Source organism: Panthera onca, chromosome F1, assembly GCF_046562875.1.
Source record: "Panthera onca isolate mPanOnc1 chromosome F1, mPanOnc1 haplotype 2, whole genome shotgun sequence".
In the NCBI taxonomy this organism is placed as follows: domain Eukaryota; kingdom Metazoa; phylum Chordata; class Mammalia; order Carnivora; family Felidae; genus Panthera; species Panthera onca.
In genome coordinates this window covers 68572699-68599045 of record NC_138355.1, presented here as the reverse complement: position 1 = coordinate 68599045, position 26347 = coordinate 68572699, and the positions used below count along the sequence as shown (strand labels likewise).

At 44.8% G+C, this 26347-nt stretch overlaps 2 pseudogenes; both read left to right on the top strand.

The window, feature by feature from the left end:
- The first annotated feature begins 7716 nt into the window (after positions 1 to 7716).
- LOC132675305 (T-cell surface glycoprotein CD1a-like) lies at positions 7717 to 10308 on the top strand (annotated as a pseudogene).
- Positions 10309 to 22406: 12098 nt separating this feature from the next.
- LOC132676128 (T-cell surface glycoprotein CD1a-like) lies at positions 22407 to 26034 on the top strand (annotated as a pseudogene).
- Positions 26035 to 26347: the final 313 nt, after the last annotated feature.

Here is a 26347-nt window from a genome sequence, read left to right as displayed (position 1 = left end):
ATGACCAGGGGGCGCAAAAATAGTCAGCCACATCCCTGCATGTGCTCGAGCGAGAGTGGCCGGGGCAGACATAGAAATAAAGGTTCTGTGCATGGAATCTGGGGGCGTATGGTGACAAGGGGAACAGAGTTTGGAGATCTACACAAAGTTCTGGGAACCAAGTGTCCCTGGGGTGGCTCTGGGAAGTCTGATTAAGTATTGTCCCTGAGCTGGTGTCTATGATCTGCCAGGTGATGTTTTGGGGGGCATGGGGACTCTCGGCAGCATGAGCAGTGCCAAACAGAGCTAACAGAGTTACCAAATTAGGTGGGTTGAATGCGTTGTAGCTTGAGCTTGAGCGGGTTGTGTTGGTCCCAATTGACAGCCCATCGCGTGACGAAGTCCTTCTGGATCAAGGAGGGGTCCGCTGGCCGAACGTGGGTGTGATGGACCCAGGTGGCGATGCCGTCTACTTTGAGAGCAGTGGGGGTTGTCAGCACCATGATGTAGGGTCCCTTCCAGGGCGGCTCGAGGGTCTCTTGGTGGTGCCTCTTGACGTAGACCCAGTCTCCCGGCCTGTACTGAAGAGGTGTCAGGGTTGGGCCAGCCTCATAGATGGCACGGAGGCATGACCAAATGTCCTCGTGCGCCCTCTGGAGCCCTCTCAAGGAAAGAAAAAGTTCTTGATCTTTAAACTCAACAAGAAGGTTGGGAATAATAGGGGGTGGCCTGCCAAACATGATCTCATAGGGAGTAAAACCCAGAGTGTAAGGAATGTTTCTAACCCGGTAAAGGGTGTACGGTAGGAGGGTCACCCAGTCCCCGCCAGTCTCCATGGTTAATTTGGTAAGGGTTTCTTTTAGGGTTCTATTCATTCTTTCTACCTGTCCTGAGCTCTGGGGCCTATAAGCACAAGGTAATTTCCAGTTTGCCCCCACCGCCTTGGCTACTGCCTGTGTTACCTGCGAGATAAAGCTGGTCCATTGTCCGATCCTATCATGGCAGGAAAACCATACCTGGGTAAAATGTCTTCCAGTAGCTTCTTAGCCACCGTCTGAGCCGTTTCATGCTTGGTTGGGTATGCCTCCACCCAGCCAGAGAAGGTGTCTGTAAATACTAAAAGATATTTATAACCATACTTTCCTGGTTTGACTTCAGTGAAGTCGACTTCCCATTGGGCTCCCGGTCTGGTGCCTCTGAGCCTGGTTCCTTTATTTGATGTGGCTTTCGCGTTGGTGAGTTGGCAGGTCTTGCAGGCAGATACAACTTGCTCTATTTTGGTGTCCTGTTGGTGCATCTTGATTCTGGCATGTCGGATTAAGTCTTTTAATTTTTGGGCCCCCATGTGAGTAGACTGATGCATGTGCTCTAATACTGAGACTCCGAGCTGGTCTGGCAGCACGAGCTCCTTGTTAGGTGTATACGACCATCCCTTTATCTCCTGGGCCATGGGGAGTTTCTTGATCTGCTGTAGCTCCTCCTGGGAGTATTTGGGCTGGTCTGGTAAAACTGGGTCTCCCGGGTCTGGTAGTTGTATGGTCATGGTGGGGACTAAAGTAAGGGCTACTGCCTTGGCTGCCTGGTCAGCCTTTTGATTACCTCTAGCTACCGGGTTATCAGTTTTCTAGTGCCCTTGGCAGTGGATAATGGCTAGCTTGGCAGGAAGCCATAAGGCCGTAAGCAGGTCAAGTATCTCCTGTTTATTTTTTATAGTCTGTCCTTCTGCTGTCAGTAACCCTTCTCCTGATAAATTGCCCCATGAATATGAGCTGTGGCAAACGCATAACGGCTGTCTGTGTAGATGTTAAGCCGTTTTCCAGCTCCCAGCGTCAGCGCCTTGGTGAGGGCTATGAGCTCTGCTCGCTGGGCTGACATTCCAGAGGGTAGAGCCTCCACCCATATGGTGTCCGTTTTGGTGACCACCGCTGCACCCGCATACCTGTGTCCGGCTCGTACAAAGCTGCTACCATCAGTGAACCAAGTAGCCTGGGCATCAGGGAGGGGCCAGTCGGTCAGGTCCGTCCAGAATCCATGTACTTGTTCCAGGATTCCCGCACAGTCATGTAGTGGAGCACCTAGGTCAGGATCGGACAGCAGGGTTGCAGGATTGAGGGCTGCACTGGGGTGGAACCACACCCACGGAAGGTTGAGTAGGAGGCTCTGGTAATGAGTCATACGTGTGTTGCTCATCCATCTATCAGGAAGCTGTTTCAGGACCCCTTCAATGGCGTGTGGGGTAGTGATCCAGATCTCCTGTCCTAGGGTCAGTTTGTCTACATCCTTGACTAGGAGTGCTGTCGCCGCAATAATTCTTAGGCATGGCGGCCAGCTGGCAGCCACTGGGTCTATCTTCTTGGACAGGTAAACCACTGGGCGGTTCCAGGGGCCTAAGGCTTGAGTTAGAACCCCTTTTGCTATTCCCTTATGTTTGTCTACAAAGAGGTGGAAGGGCTTCGTAATGTCTGGCAGGCCCAGGGCTGGGGCACTTAGGAGAGCTTTTTTAACCGATTAAAGGCAGTTTCTTCTTTTTCAGCCCATTTAAATGTTTCCCCCTCTTTGGTAGCTTCATATAGGGGCCTGGTTATCTCAGCAAAACCTGGAACCCAGAGGCGGCAGTAGCCGGACGATCCTAGGAATTCTCTTACTTCTCTTCGGGAGGTGGGAGTAGGGATCTTTAGGACAGTTTCTTTTCTGGCATCTGATAACCGCCACTGTCCGCCCTCCAGGATATATCCCAGGTAACTTACCCTCTCCCTGCATATCTGAGCCTTCTTAGGGGATGCCTGGTACCCGAAGGCCCCCAGGGTAGCCAGCAGGTCCTGGGTCCCTCACTCACAGTCTTTGGCCGTGTCGGCAGCAATCAGGATGTCATCTACATACTGTAAGAGGGTGAGGCCAGGGTACTCCCTTCTGTACTCACCCAGGTCCTCGTGTAGTGCCTCGTTGAAGATGGTGGGTGAATTTTTGAATCCCTGAGGCAGCCGTGTCCAGGTGAGTTGCCCGCTGTAGCCCTCCTCCAGATCATGCCACTCAAAGGTGAACAAGGGTTGGCTCTGGGGTGCCAGTGGCAGACTGAAGAAAGTGTCCTTTAAATCTAGTACAGTATACCAGACCCTGGAGGGCGCCAAGGGGCTCAAGAGAGTATATGGGTTGGGAACAGTTGGGTGTAAGTCCGTGACCCTCTTATTTACTTCCCGGAGGTCTTGTACCGGTCGGTAGTCATTTGTGTGAGGCTTTTTGACCGGCAGTAGGGGGGTGTTCAGGCAGACTGGCAAGGAACTAGTATCCCTAGGCTTTGTAGTCTCTGGTTGTGTGGCTGGATCCCCTTCTGGGCCTCCTGAGACATGGGGTATTTTTTGATCCTTACCTTCTGCTGTGTTGAAATCCCACTGGGGCCAAGTTAAGGGGAAGGAGGCATCTATCTGAGCCTGGTTGGTGGTGGGATTCCTGTCTGCACTCGGAACTAGTTTTCGGGCCTCATTGAGGATTCTTTCTCTTTCTTCAGTCGTGAACAGGACCTGCAAAGGCTGCTGGCAATCGTCCCACGTGGGCTGATGGGTAAAAAGAACAGAGTCTAATAGATCAATAAGCCCTGCCGGTTTCTCGGAAAACTTAGGATTCTGAGCTTTCCAATTGTAGAGGTCACTAGTGGCGAAAGGCCAATAGTGATGGGGCTGATTCCCCTCCGCGTCTGGGGGTCCGGTGGCTTGCAGGGGCAGAATAGTGGAGTCAGCGGCGGAGGCGGATTGCTCCCTCTGAGCCCTTTGTCTGGTAAAGGGCGGGCTTCCCACTGGAGCATTTCCACCTCCCGCTCTCAGAACAGCGTCTGCCTCCCCCGGAGGGGGAGGATGGTGTTCTTCCAGCATCCTAGGGGGGTTATATGGGGGAGGAAAAATTAATTCGCCTTCAGTCCTCCTCCCCGTCGGACAGGATAGAGGGGTATTAAAGGTTGGGTAAGACTTTTCTTGTTCTCCTTCTTCTCTGTCCCCTGCAAGGCAAGAATGGGTTTTGGCTCCGGAGGGAGCGGGGCTAGGAAGGGCTTAAGCCAAGAGGGTGGGTCTTTTACATGGTCCCGCCAAGTGATAATGTAAGGGAGCTGATCAGGATGGCCAGTCTTGGGCAGAGAGATGATACCCCTGACTCGGTGGATGGTAGGGAGGTCTCGAAGGTTCCCTCTGATGGCCATCCAACATTGAAAGCTGGCCACTCACTAGAACAAAAAACCTGCCACCGACCCTTTCGGACTTCCACACTGAGGTTGTTAGCTCTTCCTCTCACATCCTTAAAGTGATCAATAATAATACTTAGAGGAGCAGTCTGAGTCTGTCCCATAACGTCCATCCAGTAAGTCCACAGAACAAAACAGAGAAACACAGAAACAAACAGAGGGCCCCTACAGACAGTCTTCCAACTCTGTGGAAGCAAAACTGAAAGCTAGACGATGGTCTCGTGCTGACTGGCGGGAGCGACCCGCCTCGTCTCAGACCTTTGAGGGCAATCCACGTCCCTCCAGAAGGGAGGATTGGAACGTCTTCTGAAACTCCTGGCCCGTGGTCCTCCAGTGCGTCCACTTAGACCATGCCAGACACTACCAGAATTTCAGAAATGAGCTCACACAGAAAAGACGGAACGAACATACACTAACCGTGGCCAGTCAGGCTCTCCGGGTGGGGGGTTCCTCGGGGGTCTTGGGGATCCCAGACGAGCCCCCAAATGTTATGCCCAGAATTCGCGATCCCCAAAGACCACCATGGAGCCGAGTCCGATGCAAAAGCAAAGAGCCTTTCTTCGAGCTAGCTTGAGCTCAATCCCCTACCTGCACCGACGCAGCGGTGAGATGCCGTAGAGAACCAGCGAGTTTCAAAAGCACAAAGGTTTTATAGGGGTCTAGGGGCAGTTGGTGAGGTAGTGGTTGTGGCCTTAGCCGATTGTCTGGGGAAGGGTCGTGGCCTCAGCCGATTGGCTGGGGAAGGGTCATGGCCTCAGCCGATTGGCTGGGGAAGGGTCGGAGTCCCGATATGCAGGTTGCCGGGCATGTTTTGATCAGGAAGTTTGAACAGGTGAGCAGGAGGTTACTCAAGGGGAGGAGGCGTGGTCTGAGGTTTCTGCGATTTTCCCGGAAAGGGGGCCATGTCGGGGACATAGTCACTCAAGGTGGAGGACACAGAACAAGATGGAGTTGACCTGCGTAGGTCCGCTCTTTCACCTTCCTCCCTTCCTCCCTTGCTTCCTCCCTCCCTCCCTTCCTTCCTCCTGTCCTCCCTCCCTCCTTTTCTTCCTCCCTTCCTCCCTCCCTCCCTCCCTCCCTTCTTTCCCCCCTCCCACCCTCATTCCCTCCCTCTGTTCCTCCCTTCCTTCTTTCCTTCCTTCCTTCCTTCCTTCCTTCCTTCCTTCCTTCCTTTCTTCATGACTTCCTCAGCTTTTCCTGTTTGTATGGTAAATATATTCTCTGAGACTGGTTTCAAAACATATGAGAAGCAGCTTGTGCCCAGATATTTAAGATATAATGAATAATATTGTCCTCCAAGCTTTTATTTTATTTATTTTTTGATGTCTATATTTAATCATCCAGAGGTAAACTTCAGAACTCTTAAAATAAGAAAATTTCACCTTATAAACTTGACCAATAATTGCTTTATTAAATGATCCATGAATCGCACATCACCCCATCTGGCACAGAGGTGGGCACTCAGAGAGGTTGTACAAATGAAGGTTTTTATAGGGGGAGGGTGGGGCCAGGGAATTAGCAGCAAATGAGAAGCCTTCCAGGAGTCAGACCTGCTTTCTTGGGGGAAGAACAATGTGCGTGTCTTATCATCGGGGGCTGGAGAGGACGCAGGAGACAGACCCATTGCTCTATGGAAAGAAAACTTTCCTGCCTGCCTGGGTAAGACTACATTTCTGGGGTTGTGAAATTTGTTCAATTGGGTATGAAGTCCCAGGGTGGGAACTCGGTTTATGACATTCTTTTGGGTCTGAGATTTTCTGTTTCAAATAGGATGTGGCTCGAGGCTATGTATCTTCATCGTCTTGTCCCCCCACCAGCAGGAGCTGCCCTTGGTTCCCTGATGGCTGGTCTGCTTGGGACAGAGAGGGGGACGCTACCTCTGCTCTGGTCCAGTCCCATCCTCAGCCAGGTGCTTTGTGTTTCAGTTTGGGGACTGGGCCTTCCGAGAGTTCCCCCTTTGCCTCAGAAGATGGAGCCTCTTAGTCTGGGACAAGGTGTGTTCCTGTCCCTTCCCCCACTGCCCCTCCCCCCACGTGCAGAGTGGCTCACTGTGCCCTGAGGTAGTGGGGCTCCCTGCCCTTCCCACACCCAGTGAAGGCTCCTTTCTGTGTGGAGAATAGTAGTCTTCCAGCCTTTTTCAGGAGGGAGCTGCTGTCAGACCTCAGGCTTGTACCACCAGAAAGCAGCTCTCTGGTCCATATCCTGGTCTCCATTCCATCTGGAACCCCTGGGAGGTTGGTGGGCAAAATCCTGGAGATATAGTGAATTTCCTGAGTCTGTGACTCTCAGGACCTCCCAGGACTCTGCTTGCTTTCAGTCAATTGTTAGCAATTGTAGCTGAATTATTCCTTCTGGCTTATAGAACCTCTGGCATCTGTCCCAGGTAAGCAAGGGTTTGCATGCCCTATTTTTTTGATGAGTCTGTATTTCTCTGGTATTTACGTTAACAAGTTGCTCTGATCCTTCTGCTCTGATGGACTCAGGAGAAGCCATTTTGATTATCCAGCCTTTCAAAATCTTAAGTGGGGGAGTGAGCTCTTCTTTCTGCATTCCAATCTGAACATTCCAAAAAATATTGTCTATCTCTCATTAGCCTGAGGTTATTTCTGCTTACCGGTCAACCAAAAAATAACAAGACCAATAGCCCAAACACATTATCTGGAAGATATAAAGCACAAACAAATACTTAAGAGCCTTTAAACACTTAAGAACACCAAGGAGGTAGAAGGTCAGCGTGTCCAGCACGGCCAACTCATGATAAGACAAGCATGGAACATTCTAGCAGGAACAGTAGGAAGGGAATCTGGATACATGATTCCAGAACACTCTATTAAGTCCACACACTATAAATTCCCATGATTTCTCATTGTAGATTTGCCGTAGGACCCTCTGTGTGAACTTCATGGTTATTAGCATATGCTTGCATCCAAAAGAAAATGGGCAAGATTCTCATTTCATCAGGTCAGATTACAGCCACCACTTTTTGATTCTTCAAAGATCTTTATGTCGAAGAAGTCCATAATCTTAAGAATGATTTGATGCCTGAAGTGAATTATTCAATCATTCAGAGATAATCGTTGGGCACCTACCACTTGCCAGGCCCCGTTGGATGTTGAGATCCGGGTAGAAACACTGAGTCCAGATTGTGAGAGGGCAAACACCAGCAAGGGTCACCACTTGAGTAAATATTGTTTCCAGCAGATTTGTTTTAGTCTAGAGTCTGCACGCTAAAAGTCCGCACACCAAAATGTATAGTTCATCTTCACAATTAAGGGAAGGCGACATTCCCTCAGCCATTGCTCTCTCTTCTTTTGCTAAATTCCTTCTGACAAAAACCTCCCATTTGTACAACTTCTGGGAGCCTCCCTCTTTCTTCCAGATGAGATGCTGCCTGACTAATGACTCACTCAATACCACCAATTTGATCTTCAAATTAACCTGGTTGGTTTTGTTTTTTAACACAAGCAGTGACACGTCAGAGATGTGGATGGGCTGGGGCGGGGGTGAGACAGGGAAGGAAGTCCATGGGGGTGTTCCAAGGGCACGAGGGACAGGGTGACAGCAGACTCCAGGGTGGGTGCTGGGAACTGTGTGTTTTCATGGGTTACTGTCTGGATGAGGAGAAAAGGCACGAGAGGTAGGGTCCCTTTTCCATGCCACCCAAGACTTGGTCCCCAGCACCTGAGTTAGGACCTCGGGAAACAGAATGGAGGCTGGTGACAGGGAGAAGCTGGAAGCCGGAGAGGAGGGTCAGACCCAGAGGGGAAGGGAGAGTCTGAGTAGGTGTCCAGGGTTGAGGGCGGAGCCCATTTGCATTGTCGCGGAGACTCAGGGCAGGCGTGTGTGTTGAGAAGGAAGTCAGAAGAGAGGGGCTGTGTGTGGGGAGGTTTGTGAGAACAGACACCAAAGACCCACTTTCCGAGAGAAAGAAAGAACATCTGCACATAAGATGTTGTTGTTGCAACTGGTGTTGCTTAAGATTCTTGTCCCAGGTGGTGACAGTGATGATGGTGAGGACGGTGGCCCTGCTCAGAGAGTGTATGTGTATGTGATGTGTCTGCATGTGTGTGTAAGTATGTATGAGTATGTGTGTGTAGGTGTCTGTGTGTGCGTCTCTGTGAGTCTGCATTTCCATGTTTATATGTATGTCTAGGTGTATGCATTTGCGTGTGACTCTCAGTGTGTGTGCACATTTGTGCACTTGTGCCCGTGTGTATGGACACTCGTGGTGCAGTTCCCCAGCACATACCTGGGGAGTGCGGGATGTCAGCTTCCTTCCTTCCTGAGAATCCCTGACCACAGGGCCCTCTGTCTTTTGAATAATGGGTGGCAAATTCGGGGCTCTGGGGCAGCACATGTCTCCAGAGGGAACTATGGCTCCCTGTCCTCCAGATTTCAGTGCCCCTCCCTGGCACCTTTCTTCTGCATTCTCTCTCCTTCCGAATGCCCTCCTTTTCTTGGTCTATCTGTTCTTCTGGCACAGGCTTCCACGAGCCCATCTCTTTTTGAACCATGTTGACAACATCTTTTTCTAACCATTCCTGAACACAAAATTCTGGGCTCCGCTTGGCTGGAAGAGCTGTAGGTTCATGGCTGGGACAGCAAGACTGGCACTGTCATTTTCCTGTGGCCCTGGTCCAATGGCAACTTCGGTAACAAGAAGCCGATGGAACATGAAAGGAAATTTCATACATGCTAAATTAGATTTCCTCTGATATTTCAGGACCGTGTCAGGTAATGGCAGCTTGAATATGTGTTGTGATCCCTCAGGGCAGGTGGATGAAAGTGGCAGGTGTGTGTGTTTCCTTCAGTTTCTTCTTCCTCCAGGAAAAAACCTCCACTTGCTTCTGACTCTCATGTCTCCCCATCATAAACCTGAATCACACCAGCCTGGGTAGGGAGCAGAAGCCAGAGCTTGATCTTGAAAAGCTTCATGTTTTCTGCTACTTCCCTTCCTCTCATTGAACTTAGGCTGTGCTCTCATGTCTCCAAGTTGTGTCCCCTGTAACCACCCCTTTCCATGGCCTCCATTCAGATACCTTCTAGTCCTTCCCTCTGTAACTGATCCTTGAAATTTGCATTTTTCCCCATTTAATCCCCTCAGTGGCCTCTGTCTATGTGTTCCCTGTACCCACGGCCCTCCCTTAACTTTGGGTGGTTTTATCCCAGCTCTCCTGTGGAACCCTTCCCTGTTCTCTGTCCACACCTCTCCTATCTCTCCTCCAACAGTTGTTCCTTCCTCAATTATTGACTTCTTCCCCTCTGTATGATCCTCCATTCAAACCAAACTTGGCTCCATTCCGTCCAATACCCTCAACCTCTCCCTCGGCTTCAGCCATCCTTGGCTTCCACTCATCTCATTTCATCTCTTTCCCTCCCCTTTCCTGTAACTCACAACCTCTCTTCCCCAGATCCCCTTAAGGTATAGCTGTCAGGAGGCTGTGAGTTGCACTTTGGAGAAGCATCACTAGGCTTCATGTGGATTGTGTTTCAAGGATCAGATCTCATGAGCTTCCAGAACACGTCATGGTGGCCATCTCCAAAGGGAGGAAGGAGGGATCAGGAGGTCTGCAAAGTATGCAATCAGTTCCATGTGCTACACTTAAGAATACAAGCACACATCAATGACATCTGCCCCTGTCTCCTCTTGGGTCTTCTTGACACAGAGAAGGCATATCTCCAGCAACAAGGTCGGTCCTGCTCCCTCCCTCCTAGCATTTTCTCTCCCTGCTCATAAATTTGCAACATTTTCTCAACTTCAGAAGAGAAGAGGCCAAGAAGGAGAGATGATGGTGCCAGGTTTCGAGAGGTGGAAAGATGTGTATCTTAACTGATGTGAACATCTTCCCTCTCAGTCTGAGAACACCTGTCCTGTCTCTCCAGTGGGGCCAGAGGCCTGGCTGCCCAGTAGCCACAGTCCTGGTCCTGGCCATCTGCTTCTGGTGTGCCACATCTCCAACTTCTACCCAAAGCCATTGTGGGTGACATGGATAGGGGTCAGCAGGAGCAACAGCACACTTGGTGAGTCAGTGTAGAATTCAGTGATTCATCGCTGACACACAACAACCAGCGCTCATCGCAAATGCCCTATTTAATGCCTATTACCCATCTAGCCCATCTCCCACCCATCTTCCTCCATCAATCCTCAGTTTGTTCTTTTTCGTAAAGAGTGTCTTATGGTTTGTTTCCCTGTTTTTTCTTTTTTCTTCCTTCCCATATGTATGTCTGTTTTGTCCACAAGTGAAATCAGATGGTATCTGTCTTTGTATGACTGACTTATTCACTTAGCATAATACACTGTAGCTCCATCCATGTCATTGTCAATGGCAAGATTTCTTTTTTTTTTATTACTGAGTAATATTCCATCACACACACACACACACACACACACACACACACCACATCTTCTTTATCCATTCATCATTTTGGGGCTCTTTCCATAATTTGGCTATTGTTGATAATGATGCTATAAATACCCTTTGAATCTGTATTTTTGTATCCTTTAGGCAAATACGTAGTTGTACAATTGCTGGATCATGGTGTAGTTCTATTGTTAACTTTTTGAGAAACCTCCACACTGTTTTCCATAGTGACTGTGCCAGTTTGCATTCCCATCAACAGTGTCAGCGGGCTCCCCTTTCTCTGCATCTTTGCCAACATCTGTTGTTTCCTGTGTTTTATTAATTTTAGTCATTCTGATAGCTGTGAGGTATTTTGATTGTATTTCCCTGATGAGTGACTTTGAGCACCTTTTCATATATCTGTTAGATATCTGGATGTCTTCTTTGGAAAAATGACTATTCATCCCTTCTTTCCATTTCTTAACTGAATTATTTGTTTCATGGGTGTTCAGTTTTATAAGTTCTTTATAGATTTTGGATGCTAACCCTTTATCAGATATGTCATTTGCAAATATCCTCTCCCATTCCTTAGGCTGCTCTCAGTTTTAGTTGGTAGTTTCCTTGAGTGTACAGAAACTTTTTATTTTGATGAAGTCCCAATAATTTATTTTAGCTTTTCTGTCCCTTGCTTCCAGCAACCTGTCTAGTAAGAAGTTGCTATAACCAATGTCAAAGAGGAGGTTGCTGCCTGTGTTCTCCTCTAGGATTTGATGGTTTCCTGTCCTACATTTGTGTGTTTCATCCATTTCAAATTTATTTTTATGTATGGTGTAAGAAAGTTGCTCAGTATCATTGTTTGGCATGTTGATGTCCAGTTTTCCCAACAATGTTTGTTGAAGAGATTTTTTCCATTGGATATTCCTTCTTGCTCTGTTGAACTTTAGTTGACTGTATAGTTGTGGGTTTTCTAATCTGTTCCATTCATGTATGTGTCTGTTTTCGTGCCAGTAGCTTCCTGTGTTGATGACTATAGCTTTGTAATATAGTGTGAAGTTCAGTGTCATGATGCCTCCAGTTTGCTTTTCTTTTTCAAAAGTATTTTGGCTATTCAGGGTCTTTTATGGTTCCACACACATGTTAAGATTGATTGTTCTAGCTCTGTCAAGAATGCTGGTGGTATTTTGATAAGGATTGCATGGAATATGTAGATTGCTTTGGGTGGTATAGATATTTTAAAAGTGTTTGTTATTCCAATGCATGGGTATGAAATATTTTCCTGTTTATTTGTGCCCCGTTCAATATCTTTTATAAGTGTTCTATTGTTTTTAGAGAACAGATTGTTTACTTCTTTTGTAGGTTTATTCTTAGGTATCTTATGGGTTTTGGTGCAATTGTAAATGGGATCAATTCCTTGATTTCTATTTCTGTGCTTTGTTATTGGAGTATAGAAATGCATCGTGTTTCTGTACATTGACTTTATATCCTGCAACTTTGCTGAATTCAGTGCTAGCAAACTTTTGGTGGAGTCTTCGGTTTTCTACATAGAGTATCATGTTGTCTGCAAATGGTGAATATTTGACTTCTTCCTTGACCATATGGATACCATTTATTTCTTTGTGTTATCTGATTGCTGAGGCCAAGACTTCCACTAGTAGGTTAAATAATAATGGTGAGGGTGGATATCCCTGTCTTGTACCTGACTGTAGAGGAAAAGCTCTTAGTTTTTCCCATTGTGGATGATATGAGCTATGGGTCTTTCATATGTGGCCTTTATGATATGTAGTATGTTCCCTCTATCACTACTGTTTTGAAGGTTGTTACCATGAATGGATGTTGTATTTTGTCAGATGCTTTTTCTGCATCTATTGAGATGATCGTATGGTTCTTATCCTTTTTTCCATTAAGGTGCTGTATCACACTGATTGATTTGTGAATATTGAAACAGCCTTGCAACCCAGGAATAAATCCCACTTGATTGTGGTTAATAATTCTTTTAACGTGTTATTGTATTTGATGTGCTATTATCGTGTTGAGAATTTTTGAATCCATGTTCTTCAGGGATATTGACCTATAATTCTCTTTTTTCAGCGGAGTCTTTGTGTGATTTTGGAATCAAGGTAATGCTGGTTTGCTAGAATGAGTTTGGAAGTTTTCTTTCCAATTTTTGGAACAGTTTGTGGTAATAGGTATTAACTCTTTAATTGTCTGGTAGAAATCCCCTGGGAAGCCATCTGGCTCTGTCCCTTGGTCTGGTGAAAGATTTTTTATTAGTGATTCAATTTTTTTTGTTGTTGTTGGATATGGGTCTGTTCAAATTTTCTATTTCTTCCCATTTTGTTTCTAGGAACTTTCCATTCCTTCCAGATTGTCCAGCTTGTTGGCATATCATTTTTCATAGTAGTCTCATAATTGTTTGTATTTCTGTGATGTTGGTTGTGATCTTTCCTCTTGCATTCGTGATTTTATTTATTTGGGTCCTTTCTATTTTCTTTTTGATAAGTTTGGCTAGAGTTTATCAATTTTATTAATTCTTTATAGGGCCAGCTCATAGTTTTTTTGATCTGTTCTACCCGTATTTTTCTTTGTTTCTATATTGTTTGGTTCTGCTCTAATATATTTTATTTCCCCCTTTCTGCTGGCTTTAAGCTTTATTTGCTATTTCTTTTCTAGCTCCTTTAGGTGTAATATTGAGCTGTGTATTTGAGTATTTTATTTCTTTTGACATAAGCCTGTATTGCAATATACTACCCTCTAGGACTGCCACTACTGAATCCCTGAGGTTTTGAACTGTCGTCTTTTCATTTTTATTTGGTCCTGTGTATTTTTCTTATTTCATCTTTAATTTTCTGGGAAATTTAGTGGAATGTTGTTTATTCTCCATGTATTTGTGATCTTAACAAAATTTTTCTCGTGGTTGACTTCAAGTGTCATAGTGTTGGGGTCTAAAAATATGCGTGGTATGGTTTCAATATTTTATACCTGTTGAAGGCTGATTTGTGACTCAGCATGTGATCTCTTTTGGAGAATGTACTCTTTGCCCTTGAAAAGAATGTGTGTTCTGCTGTTGTAGGATGGAATGTTCTGAATTATCTGTTAAGTCCATATGGTCCAGCGTGTCATTCAAAGTCATTATTCCCTTGTTGATTTTCTACTTAGATATGATCTGTCCATTGTTGTAAGTGGAGTGTTAATATCTCCTACTATTATGGTATTATTATCAGTGAGTTTCTTTACGTTTGTCATTAATTGTTTTATATATTTGGGTGCTCTCACAGTGGGGGCATAAGTAGTTAAATTAGATCTTCTTGATGGATAGACCCCCTTATATATGATACAATGCACTTCTTCATCTCTTGTTCCAGTCTTTGGTTTACAATCTAGTTTGTCTTGTATAAGTATGGCTTCTCTGGCTTTCTTTTGACATCCATTTGCATGACAGATCATTCTCCGTTCCCTCACTTGCAATCTGCAGATGTCTTTAGGTATTAAATGAGTCTCTTGTAGGCAGCATATAAATGGGTCTTGTTTTTAAGCATTCTGATAACCTATGTCTTTTGATTGGAACATTATTCTCTTTACATTCATCGTGATTATTGATAGAGATGAATTTGGTGCCGTTGTGTTGCCTGTAAAATTGGCGTTTCTGGTGGTATTCTCTGTTCCTTTCTAGTCTTTGTTGCTTGGTCCTTTCCCCCACTCTAAGAGTCCCCTTTAATATTTCTTGCAAGGCTGATTTAGTGATCATGAATCTTTGAGTGTTCGTTTGTCTGTCTGGGAAACACTTTATATCTCCTTCTATTCTGAATGACAGCCTTGCTGGATAAAGTATTCTTGGCTGCACATTTGTCTGAATTAGCACATTGAATTTATCTTGCCACTCCCTTCTGGCCTGCCACATTAGTATGTACAGAGCTGTTACAAACCTGCTCTGTTTTCCTTATAAATTAAGGAATTTTTCCCCCCTTGCTGCTTTCAGGATTCTTTCCTTGTCTGTGTTTTCTGTGAGTCTGACTATGTCTTGGTGATGGCCAGGTTGGTTGAATTTAATAGGAGTTCTCTGCACTTCTTGAATTTTGATGTCTGTTTCCTTTCCCAGATTAAGGAAGTTTTCAGCTATACTTTGTTCAAATAAACCTTCTGCTCATTTTTCTTCTCATCTTCTGGGACTCCTATGATATGAATGTTATGCTTTAAGATGTTCCTGAGATCTCTAAGTATCCATTTATGATCCAATACCTTTATTTCCCACTTTCTTTCAGTTTCATCATTTTCCATAATTTTATCTTCTATTTTGCTTATTTGTTTCTCTGCATCATCTATCCTCATTGTCATTGCATCCACTTAGCTTTGCATCTCAGTTATAGCATTTTAAAATTTCTTCCTAAAAGGTCTTAGTTCTTTTATCTCTACAGTAAGAGACTCTCTGATGTCTTCTATACTTTCCTTAAGACCAAATAGAATTTTTATGATTATTGTTTTAAATTCTGGTTCCAACGATTCACTTGTATCTGTATTGATTTAATACTTGGCTGTTTCTTCTTCTTGTTCCTTTTTGGGGTGAATTACTCCATCTTGTCATTTAGTCTGGGTCACTGCTTTTTTGTTTTTTGTTTTTTTGTTAATGAAGTCTATATTATTTCTGTTCCTGTGAGTAATGGGTACATTAAGAAAAATTCCAAAAATAAAAAAAAAAATAAAAGGAAGCTAAATCCTATATGTGTTTTGGTCTGCTTGCTAAAGTAGCTAGATCCAAATAATGATGATAATTAATAAAACTAAAAAGGGAAGCTATATTCTATGTGTGTTTTGGTCTTCTTTTTAAAAGAAGTTTGATCAAAAAATAAGAGAAAAATAAATTAATAAAATAAAAAAAAATAAAAAAGTAAAAAAAACAATAAAAAGGAAGCTGGATTCACAGAGTGCTTTGTAGCACTCTATGATCAGTAGACTTGGTATGTGAGAGGTATTTATGCTTGTCTTCTGGGAAAGGGGCAATCTGTGTTGATTCTCAGGGGGACTTGTCCTAGTGGAGAATGCATCTGCTGGGTCCAGGAGGGTGGGGCTTGGTATCAGAGGCTCCAGCCTCCCCTGGGTGGCACTGTTTTGCTTACTGAGACTAAACAGTGCTGAAGGGGGGTGAATGGCATCGCCCCACTCTCATCCCCAGAGTGAGAACCTGGTGCCTGCCACTCTTTGGGAAGCCCTCACAGAAGAGCAAATAATCACCACTCTTATGCCCCTGGCTTCTTCTAGATGTCTGCCTTCACCCTGACTGTGTCAGAGCTGTCTGTCTGTCACAGCACAATTCTTCTTCTTCTCCTCCTCCACCCTCCTCCTCCTTCTTCTTCCTCATCCTCCTCCTCCTTCTTCTTCCTCCTCCTCCTCCTTCTTCTTCTTCCTCCTCCTCCTCCTTTTCCTCCTCCTCCTCCTCCTCCTCATAAATGTTTCTTTTTGATAGAGAGAGAGAGAGAGAGAGAGAGAGAGAGATTGAGAGCAGAGGAGGGTCACAGAGAGAAGGGGACAGAGGATCTGTAGCAGGCACCATGCTGACAGCAGAGAGTCTGATGCCAGGCTTGAACACACGAACCATGAGATCATGACCTGAGCCAAACTCAGATGCTTAGCCGACTGACCCACCCAGGTGTCCCATCCTGTGTTTTCTCTAAGACACACAGCTGGGTTACAAAACTCCAAAGTTTAGAGATTAGTGTGGACTTGTGCTAATCTTGGGGGGGGGGGGGAGTCTGTTGTGCTTTTGCTGTTTGACAGTTTGCCCCAGATATCGGTTGCATGACTCTGTAGCATTTCAGAATTTATGATCAAACTCAGCAAAAATCTGGCATTAAGGTTTGCTACCCTTAGCTGGTGTCTATGTTCTTATGCCAGTGAATAGGGCAGCACATTGGTGCCTACCAGGTTTCTGTCCCCAGAAAGACTGTTCCACTTCTCCCAAATGCTTGGGAGCTGTTTCTCCCCAGGAAATACTCAGACTATGCTGACCATTTCTGGTCTCTACCCTCCTTCCTCACTGGAGCACCACCAAACCCACCACGCAGGACACTGGAGATGGTGTGGGCCTCCAAAACTTTAGACTGTACACTCTGCTCTTATAAAAACTCGCGATGGTCAAGCCCTCTTCTTTTCCCAGTCAATGGTTTTGGGGAAGGGTTCTTACTGTGAAATCCCCTGCAGGGACTTTCAACTTTCTCTCTCTCTGTCCCTCATACACTCTCTCTGCTCTCTCCTCTCTCCATGATCAGGGCTCCCTCCCTTTGCAATACCCACAGATGTTTTGGCCCCCAAATCAACTCTTTGCAGCTTTTACCTTTCATGATGTGGTCACTTTTCTACCTCCACTTCTGCATTGTTGCTCTCTCCGTTCTCAAATCAATTCCTTGGGTATTCAAATGATTTGATATTCATCTAACTGTGTTCAGGGATGAGGCAAGCTCAGGGTTCCCCTATTAGTCTGTTGTCTTAACTCCTCCTTGACAGAGAATCTAGAGTAATTGTCATAAAGATACTCTCTTGACTTGAGAAAATAGAGGAGGACCTCAATGAGACCCTCAACAAAGAGAGAGAAAACATAAAAAAGAATCAGAGAAAGAGAGCACAATACATGAAATTAAGAATACACGCATGGAATGAAGGGTAGACTATAGGAAGCAGAGGAATGGATCAGCAACCTGGAGGACAGGGTAATGAAAAGCAATCAAGCTTAATAGGAGAGAGAAAATAAAAACAAAATGAAAACAGACTTATGGAACTCAGAGATACCATTAAGCATATAACATCGGAATTATCGAAATCACAGAAGGAGAAGAGAAAGAAACGGGGGAGGACATTTGAAGAAATAATAGCATAAATCTTCCCAAATCTGATGAAGGAGACAGAAATCAAGAATCAGAAGGCATAGAGAGCCTCCACAAAATCCACCCAAGGAGGTCCACATCAAGACATGTAGTAATGAACATGACAAAGCATCATGATAAAAGAGAATTTTAAAACCAGCAAGAGAAAAGAAGACAGTTGGATACAACAGAAACCCATAAGCTATCAGCTGATTTTTCAGCAGAAACTTTGCAGGCCAGAAGAAGTGTGATGATGTATTCAAACTGCTGAAGGAATGAGAGCTGCAAGCAAGAATACTCTATCCACCAAGGCTATCATTCAGAATAGAAATAGAGATTAAGATTTTTCCAGACAAACAAAAGTTAAAGGAATTAATGACCACAAAGCATCAGTACAAGAAATATTAAAAGGGACCGTGAGTAGAAAGGAAAGACCAAAAGTGAAGTAAGCACAAAAGCAGTAAAAATAAAGATATCCATAAAAATCAATCACAGAATTTACAAAATAAAAGGATGTAAATTATGACACCATATACTTAAAAAGTGGGGGCTGCGAGAGGGAGAGGAATAAAGAATGGGCTCAAAGTGAAGTGACCAATAAGTTCACATTGACTGCTATATACAGAAGATATTATGTAGAAACTGAATGAAAAGTATAAATCAAAAATTAGGAATAGCTATCAAAAAATAAAGAGGAAATAATCCAAGCATATCATTAAAGAGCCCAACTGATCATGAGGAAAAGAGCAAGAGGAGAAAGAAACAAAGAATACAAAAACAACCACAAAAGGAGTAAAGAAAATGGCAATAAATACATACCAATCAGTAGATATATTGAATGTAAGTGGATTAAACGCCCTAATCCAAAGACATAGTGTGATGAGATAGATAAAAAAACAAGTCTTGTCTCTATGCTGCCTACAAGAGACTCATTTCAGACCTAAAGACACATGCAGATTCAAAGTGAAGGGATGGAGAAGAATTTATCTAGCAAAATGGATGCGAAATGAAAGCCAGGGTAGCAATACTTGTATCACACAGAATAGTCTTTAAAATAAAAACTGTACCAAGTGACAAAGAGAGACACTATATACCACTAAAGGGAACAATCCAACAAGAAACATAATAATTGTAAATATTTCTGCACCCTACATGGAGGTACCCAAATACATAAATCAGCTAGTAACAAAAATAAAGGAAGTAATCCATAGTAATACAATAATAGTAGGAGACTTTAACACCCCAATGACATTGATGGACAGACCATCCAAGCAGAAATTCAACAAAGAAGCAATGGCTTTGAATGACACCTTGGATCTGATAGATCTAAATGATATATTCAGAACATTCCATCCTAAAACAGCAGAATACACAACTCTTTAAGTGCACCTGGAAGATTATCCAGAATATATTATATATTAGGCAACAAAACAAGTCTCAATAAATTGAAAAAGATCAAAATCATACCAAGCATCTTTTTCTGACATAAACAATATGAAACTACACATAAAACTCAAGAAAAAATCTGGAAAAAGCGTAAAATACATGGAGGTTAAATAACATGCTACTAAAGAATGAATGGGTCAAACAAGAAATCAAAGAGGAAATAAAGAAAATACATGGAGACAAAGGAAAATGAAAACACAATGGCCCAAAAGTTTGAAATGCAGCAAAGGCAGTTCTAAGAGGGACGTTTATAGCAATACATGGCTCTCTAAAGAAGCAAGATAATTATTTAAAAATATTTTTTTAAATGTTTTATTTATTTTTGACAGAGGGAGAGAGACAGAGCATGAGCAGGGAGGGGCAGAGAGAGAGGGAAACACAGAATCCGAAGCAGGCTCCAGGCTCCAAGCTGTCAGCACAGAGCTGGACACAGGGCTTGAATTCACAGATCACGAGATCATGACCTGAGCCAAAGTTGGATGCTCAACCGACTGAGCCACCCAGGCGCCCCAGAAACAAGATAATTATTAAAGAAACAACCTAACCATACAACTAAAGGAGCTAGGAAAAGGAGAAATAAAAACAAAAAGCAGTGGAAGAAAGGAAAAAGATAAAGATTAGAACAGAAATAATGATATGGGAAAAAAAAAAACCACAGAAGACAGTTCAATGAAACCAGGAGGTGGTCCTTTAAAAGATCAAAAATTGATAAAAATGTAGCCAGATTCATTAAAAAAAGAGCAAGCAATAGAGCAAACTCAAACAAAATCAGAAATGAAGAGGGGAAACAATAAGTGACACCACTGAAATACAAGGGATTTTAAGAGAATTTTATGAAAAATTATAGGCCTCCAACTGGACAACCTACAAGTAATGGATAGATTCCTAGACATATAATTGCCAAAATGAAGTGGGAATAAATAAAAAATTTGAGCAGACCAATTACCAGCAATGAAATTGAATCAGCAGGGAGAAAATTCTGAATAAACAAAAGTCCACGACAGCTTCACAAGAAAATTCTACCAAATATTTAAAGAAATAATATCTATTCTTCTCAACTATTCCACAAAATAGGAGAGGACGGAAAGCTTCCAAATTCATTCCATGAAGCCAGCATTATCCTGATACCAAAAGCAGTTAAAGACACTACAAAAAGAGAGAACTACAGGCCAACACTTCTGATGAACAAAGATCCAAAATCCATCACAAAATATTAGCAAACCAAATCCAACAATATATTAAAAATTCATTCCTCATGATGACATGGAATTTATTCTTGCTGTACAAGTGTCATTCAGTATTCACTAATGAATCAGCACGATATATGACATCATGAGAAAGGATAAAAACTGTATGATCATTTCAATAAATGCAGAAAAAGCATCTGACGCAGTACAACATCTATTGATGATAAAATCCTTCAACAACATAGATGTAGATGTAACATAACTCAACATAATAACGATCGTATGTAACAGACCCACAGCTGACATCATACTTAATGGTGAAAAATTGAGAGCATTTCGCCTAAAGTCAGGAAGAAGATAAGGATGTCCGCTAACCACTGTCACCACTTTCATTCAACATAATAGTGGAAGTGTCAGCCACAGCAATCATACAAGAGAAAGACTAAAAGGCATCCAAGTGGGCCAAGAAGAAAAATATTCACGATTTGCAGATGACACAATACTATATATATAGAAACCCTAAAGACGCCTCCCCCAAAACAACAAGAACCAATACATGAATTCAGTAAGGTCACAGGATACAAAATCAGTATGGAGAAGTCCTTTGCATTTCTATACAAAGATAATGAAGCAGCAGAAAGAGAAATTAAGCAAACCATCCCATTTACAGTTGCACCAAAAATAATAACATATCTAGAAATACACTTAGCCAAAGAGGTGAAAGACCTGTACTCTGAAAACTATAACACATTGATGAAACAATTGAAGGTAACACAAAGAAAGGGAAAGATATTCCAGGCTCATGGAATGCAAAAACAAATATTGGGAATATGGATATATTACCCAAAGTGATCTACAGATTTAGTGCAATGAGTCTCAAAATACCAATAGCATTTTTCACAAAACTAAAACAAGCAATCATAAAATTTTATGCCACCACCAAAGATTCTGTATGGCCAAAGCAATCATGAGAGAAAAAGGAAAAAAAAAAAAAAAAAAAAAAAACAAAGCTGGAGATATCCCAATTCCAGATATCAAGTTATCCTACAAAGCTGTAATCAAAACAGTATGGTATTGGGACAAAAGTAGACACAGAGATCAATGGAAGAGACTAGAAAGCCCAGAAATAAACCAACAATCTTATGGTCAATTAATCTTTGACAAAGAAAGCAAGAATATGCAATAGGAAAAAGAAAGTCTCTTTAACAAATGGTGTTGGGAAAATGGGACAGCCACATGTAAAAGATAGAAACTAGACCACTTTCTTATACCATACTGTAAGACTTGAAATCATACACATCCTAGGAAAATCCAGGCAGTAATGTCTCTGACATTATACACAGAAACTTATTTCTAACTTATTATGTCTCTGGAAGCGGGGGAAACAAAAAGAAAAATAAGCTATGGAAACTACATCAAGATAAAAAGCTTCTGCACAGCAAAGGAAGCAATCAACAAAACTAAAAGGCAGCCTATGGAATGGGAGAAGGTATTAACAAATAACATGTTTGACAAAGGATTGGTATCCAAAATATATCATGAACTTGTACAACTCAACGGCAAAAGGACAAATAATCAGAAGACATGAATAGAAGTTTCTCTGAAGAAGGAATCCAGATGGCCAACAGACATTTGAAAATATGCTCCACATCACTGATCACCAGGGAAATGCAAATCAAAACCACAATGAGATGTCACCTCACACCAGTAGTCATAGATGTTTCAGGGTCCTGTGGTCTCACTGATGGCAACTGATTCTCCCCTAAACACATTGGTGAATTGGTGGTTGTTGATACTGTTACACAGGCAATCATGGCGAAATTTGGAAAAGCGAATAGAGTGTTAAAAGAAACCCATGGGCTCAAAATGGTGCCTTGGGCAGGCCAACTCCCCAAACCTTGTTTCACCTAACCTAAGTGCAGTCCAACCTCCCCCAGAAATGTAAGTCTTCCCCCGTCAGTGAGGAATTCTCTGTTCATCACAAGTGAGGTCCTCTCTCACATGGACCCTCTCTATCCCCCAAGAAGGCGAGATTATTTGCATGATTAAACTCCTGTCCCCCCAGTTAAGGGAAGGTGACCTTCAAATCAAGCTGCTTCATTTTGTATTTGAACACAGACAGTGAGAAGTCAGAGATGTGAATGGGTTGCAGAAGGGGTAAGACAGGCAAGGGAGTCCATGGGCAGTGACCCAAGGGCACGAGGGACAGGGTGACAGCAGGGTCCAGGGTTGGGTGCTGGGGAGTCGTGTGTCTTCATGGGTTACTGTCTGGATGAGGAGAAAAGGCACGAGAGGTAGGGTCCCTTTTCCATGCCACACGAGACTTGTTCCCCAGCCTGAACAGGGCCTGAATCAGGGCCTCAGGGAGCACGACGGAGGCTGGTGACAGGGAGAAGCTGGAAGCCGAGAGGAGGGTCAGACCCGGAGGGGAAGTGAGAGTCTGAGTAGGTGTCCAGGGTTGAGGGCGGAGCCCATTTGCATTGTCGCGGAGACTCAGGGCAGGCGTGTGTGTTGAGAAGGAAGTCAGAAGAGAGGGGCTGCGTGTGGGGAGGTTTGTGAGAACAGACGCCGAAGACCCACTTTCGGAGAGAAAGAAAGAACATCTGCACATAAGATGCTGTTGTTGCAACTGGTGTTGCTCACGGTTCTTGTCCCAGGTGGTGACACTGACGATGGTGAAGACTCTGGGCACGCCCTGTGGGAGCACAAGCATGCACGCTTACATATGCATACCTGTGTGTGCTCATGTGAGTCATGTGTGTTTGCGTGTGTGCACATGTGTGTCTGCATGGGTACACGAGTTTGTGATGTGTGTACCTGTGCTTGTGCGTCTGCATGCAAGTGTTAGCAGGTATGAGCATGTGCATATAGGTGCCTGTTTGCATGTCTCTGTGTGTGTCCGTACGGCTCTTTGTATACATGTCTATGTTTGTGCATACACATGCAACTCTGAGTGTGTGTGTGTACATATGTGCATTTATCTGTGTGTGTGTGTGCGTGTGTGCACTTGTGGTGTGGGTTCCCAAGCACATTCCTGGGGAGTGAGGGATGTCAGCCTTGTTTGTTCCTGAACATCCCTGATCCCATTTCTGAAGGATGGGGATGAAGCTTGGGGCTCCGGGGCAGCACATGTCTCCTGAGAGAATTACGGCTCCCTGTCCTCTAGATTTTCGGGCCCCTCCCTGGCAACTTTCTTTGGCATTCTCTCTCCTTCCCAATGTCTATCTGTTCTTCTGGCACAGACTTCCAAGAGCCAATCTCTTTTCGAACCATCCTGGCAACATCCTTTTGCAACCGTTCCTGGACACAGAATCAGGGCTCGGCTTGGCTGGATGAACTGCAGACTCGTGGCTGGGCCAGCAAGACGGGCGCTTTCATTTTTCTGTGGCCGTGGTCCAGGGGCAACTTCAGCAATGAGGAGCTAATGCAACAAGAAAAGTCATTTCACACATTCTCCACGAGATTTCCTCTGATATTTCAGGAGCATGCCAGTCAATGGCAGCTTGAATGTGAGCTCGGGTCCCTCAGGACACGTGGGATGGAGGTGGCCTGTGTGTGTCACCATGAATTCCTTCTTCCTCCAGGAAAGAGCCTCCCCTGGCTGCTGAACCTCTCGACTCCCCATCATAAAACAGAATCACACCCCTGTGTTCAGGAGGCAGAAGCCAGACCCCGAACTTGAAAAGCTTCACGCCTTCTGCTATTTCCCCTCCTCTCCTTGACACCAGGCTGTGTTCTCCTGTCTCGCACCAGAGTCTCCCATGACCACCCCATTCCCTGGCCTCCGGCCAGAGACTCTCCTCTCCCTCACTCTGTGACTGATCCTTGAAATGTGCTTTTCTCCCCATTCAGTCCCATCAGAGACATTTGTCTGTCTACGTGTTCCCTCTGCCCGCTGCCTTCCCCTCACCCTTGACGATTTCATCACAGCTCCCCTGTGGAGCCCTTCCTTGTTCTCTGCCCACATCCTTCCTGCTTCTCCAGCATGTGCTCCTTTCTCAGTAATTTACCTTTCTTCTGCCTCCAGCGACCACCACTTCCCCTCTGTCTGAGTCTCCACTCAAACCAAACTTTGTTCCATTCTGTCCAATGCCCTCAACTTCTCCTCTGCTTCCTCTGTCCTTTGCTTCCACTCATCTCCTTTCATCTCTTTCCCTCTCCATTTCCTGTAACTCACATTCTCTCTTCCCAGATCCCTTTCAGGTACAGCTGGCAGGAGGCTGCGATTCTCACTTTGGAGGAGCATCAACAGGCTTCATGCATATTGCATATAAAGGGTCAGATCTTGTGAGCTTCCAGAACACGTCATGGTGGCCATCTCCAAAGGGAGGAAGGAAGGAGAGCTCAGCAGGTCTCCAAACTATTCAATCAGTACCATGTGGTCAACTTACGAATACAAGCAAATATTAATGACATCTGCCCCCGTTTCCTCTTGGGTCTTCTTGAGGCAGGGAAGGCAGACCTTCAACGACAAGGTCAGTCCTGCTCCCTCTCTCCAAGCATTATCTCTCCGTGCACTCATAAATTTGCACCATATTCTCAAATTTGGTGGAGTAGGGGCCAAGAGAGTCAGAGGATGATGGTGACAGGTTCCTAGAGGTGGAAAGATGTGTATTTCTAATGTGATGTGAAGACGTACCCTCTCAGTCTGAGAATGCCTGTCCTGTCTCTGCAGTGAGGCCAGAGGCCTGGCTGTCCACTGGCCCCAGTCCGGGTCCTGGCCGTCTGCTCCTTGTGTGCCACATCTCTGGCTTCTACCCAAAGCCAGTGTGGGTGACGTGGATGCGGGGTGACCAGGAACAACAGGGCACCCGGCGAGGCGAACTCTTGCCCCATGCTGATGGGACATGGTATCTTCAGACGTCCTTGGACGTGGAAGCCAGAGAGGCAGCTGGCCTGTCTTGCTGAGTGAGACACAGCAGTCTAGGAGGCCAGGACGTGGTCCTCTACTGGGGTGAGAAAGGGTAGGGGTCCAGCTGGGAAAGGGGGTGGGTGGTCCTGAAGCAGAGCAGGAGAGTGAGATGAAACATTTGGGATTCTCGGGACTGCAGATCATAAAGGACATAAAATTAATAATGCAAGAAATGGAGAGCTGAAGGTGAGGATCCTACAGACGTGGGAGGAAGCAGAGTGTTTGGTGAAGTGTCCACCTCTGATCAGGGATGGGAAACGAGAAGGAGGAAGGGTGGTTGGTGAGGCAGAGGGTGACGGGAGCAAAAAGGACCAGGAAGGTGCAGTCGAACCCAAGATGGATGGGAATTGACACCGTCTGCACCAAACCCACAGAGCAGCACCACCCGGTGGGCTTGGTCTTCCTGGTGGTGATCGTGCCCCTGGTGCTTCTGGCAGGTCTTGTGTTCTGGCTCTGGAAGCGTCGGTAAGTCTGGAACCACCTTCCTGCTCTTTCCCATGCGTCTCCTTACCTTCCTCTCTGTCCTCAGCCCTCTTCCTCCCCGTGCCCCTCTCCCTGCTGTCCTCACCTACACCCGCTGCAGAGCAATTTCCAATTTGATCTTCCCAGGAAAACACACTGGAGACATCGGTTCACTGGCCTCCCTTTAGAGCAAGATCCCGGCAGCCCAGGAGTCAGGACATACTTAAACCCAGCTCAGTGGTGATGGATTTGCAAGTCTCTGTGTGCAACTTTTGTCTTTTCTCTCTGCTCGATGATGGGTTGTCAAGATGAGTTAAGTGTAATTTCGCAGGATTTCTTGTTCTGACCTGATGCTGGGGCTTAAATCTCTAATTTATCTCAGAGTAAAATGAAGTCCGAGTACCTCCATGGGTCACAGGCATCTGTGTCACTTCCTCCAGGGAGCCTTCCCTGATCCACAAGAGGAAGCGGTCTCTGCCTGGTGTGAATTTCTGCCACTTTAACCTGCACTGTGGGTAATCTGCGCCTCACTTCCCATCCTTTTTGCCCCAGATTTACATCCTTTTTCCCTTCCAATTCCTAGGTCTCTTGAGTGCAAAGCCCGTGTCTTTTTAATATTTGCATCCTTGACAAGAGTCTCACCTGCATGGAATATGTCCTCAATAAAAGTCTGTGTTGAATTGATGCCAATTTCATAGTTTTTTCTTCTTTCGCCTCCTGTCATGTGTGTAGTAGTTGAGATGTTTGATGTTCTTCTTGTTAAAAGTCTTCTCTCACTTTGCCTGGAGACTTGACACTCTCAATGTTCCTTGGGAACATCTGTGAGCCTCTGAGGAAAACACAGTTTTGTTTGTGAACAGTCTTATTGTTTAAATACAGACACCTGTTGGAGTGGACCTGTTGTGGATAAAAGGAGGAGGGCAGATGCAGGTCCTGGTTGT